The sequence below is a fragment of the Barbus barbus genome (genome assembly GCF_936440315.1).
Source record: "Barbus barbus genome assembly, chromosome: 43".
Lineage (NCBI taxonomy): Eukaryota > Metazoa > Chordata > Actinopteri > Cypriniformes > Cyprinidae > Barbus > Barbus barbus.
In genome coordinates, this window is record NC_136721.1 from 13,910,906 (window position 1) to 13,913,007 (window position 2,102).

The following is a 2,102-nucleotide window of genomic DNA, read 5'->3' on the forward strand; positions in this document are numbered from 1 at the left end:
GAATTTTCAGCATCATTACTCTAGTCTTCAGTGTCACATGATCCTTCAGAAATCATTTTAATATGCTGATTTGGTGCTCAAGAAAAATTTCTTCTTATTATCAATGTTGAAAATGTTGTGCTGCTTAATATTTTTGTGGAAACCATGATCATTTTTTTCAGGATTCCTTGATTAGTAGAAAACTCAAAAGAACAGCAAACTTTTGTAACTTTATAAATGTTTTCACTGTCACTTTTGACCAATTTAATAGTTTAGTGTAGGGTATCAATTTTGTTTTAATGAACAGAGTAAAAAATCAGTCACTAATCAACGCTTATACAGCATTTATTAATTATATTAGTTATTGTCATTGTTGGCCAATTTATGATCAATTTTTTTAATGATACATTTCAACATATAAAATTCCATATGTTAACATTAATTAATACATCTTGAACTAACAATAGCATTTTTTAGATTAATTAATATTAAACAAAAAAATCATTTCATTAAGATAAATAAATGTTTGTTCATGGTTAGTTCATGATACCTAACCATAAATAAATGCGTACCATAAATTGCTGTTGATTTAAAAGGGCAATAATGGAAAACCTTGAGGTATGGATTACTATTTTATAACTAAACATATCACTTTAAGAAAAAATAAATAAATAAACAAACATCAGCAGAAAATAATTTTGTTCATTTCGATATTTCCAGTGGGCCATCATTTCCTAAATATGATATATATTTAGGAAATATAAATATCTATCATATTAATCAAAATAAATATCTTTGCTTGTGCTTTTGACTTCACTATACTACATTACTAATTGAAGTAAATACATCAGATCTGTTGTGCCCTGCAGCTGCCAATCATTTGGTTCTCTTGCATTGAACTATTTGTTTGTTGCTCTTTGCATTTCAATTAGAGCACAAATTAGCATGTAAAAGGCCTTTATTGTCATTTTCTAAGATGGATGCAGGTATATTCAATACCGCTAAGATTTCAGTCAATCAGAAGACTGATGCACCTCAGACAAATGCTGTTTCTAGACAGGTGAATCACACACAACAGTGTTTATTGTTGCTTTATTTTCCATGGGAATGAATGATTATGTATTAAAGAGATTAAAGAGAGTGACATCTCCAGTGTTTCCTTAAGTGACAAGGTATGCTTTTTGAAAAGCACTGACAGCTCATTGCTGAAGTTGAGAATTAATTCCACTGCTTTATTTTGAATTGTTAATTTGCCTCGGCTGATAACAATGCAGCTGGAGTGTAAAGAGGATGTTTTACATTTGAAAGGATTTCAAAATAAGCCATGACAACCTGCCCTTCACATCAAATGAAGAGATTAATTCATCTGTACCATACAAATGTTGCTCATTAGTTTATTGCTTTGAAGTCCCAACAAATTAAGATGAAGAATGCCTATTTCATTTTATTCACAATAACAAAAATGACAACAATGAATTTCACAATCATACTACCCAAAGTATCATAGGAATAAATTCGAATCTGATTTACTGCTGTAAACAATGTTTTCATCCGTATGTTATAATGGCCAATCTAAATTCCATCCCTAACTTAAAAATTCTACTCAGTTTTAGTAATTTTATTGAGTTTTCATTCATTCATTCATTCTCTGAACCATTTGTTGTATGTAGAGTCATGGCAATGATTTCATCCTTAATTAAAAAAAGGAATGTTTACAGTATGAACTAAAATTATTAACAAAAAACTGTTTCCACATCAGCTATTCTGTTTCAAAATACAGCATGAATTGGCCTTCCACAGGGTTAGCACAAATGTTTTGACAAAAGTATGTAGTGTAATGTAATTCTATACAGTACTAAAGTGGTGTTAGCCTATACGATTGCAGTGTCCTTGGTCATATACATTATACTACATTTGACATTATATTATTGTTTGAACATTGGACATTGCAATGCAGTTCTGAAAATGCAAGTTCATTATTTGAGCACCAGAGGGAGGTGTGGCTACACCTTTGACACGCGCCTGTAGCCCACAATAAATTCCCTTAAATTTATATCACAAAAAGCTTTACAACCCACAATTTGGGCGTTATCGCACATTAAAGCTGATCAATGCTAGACCAC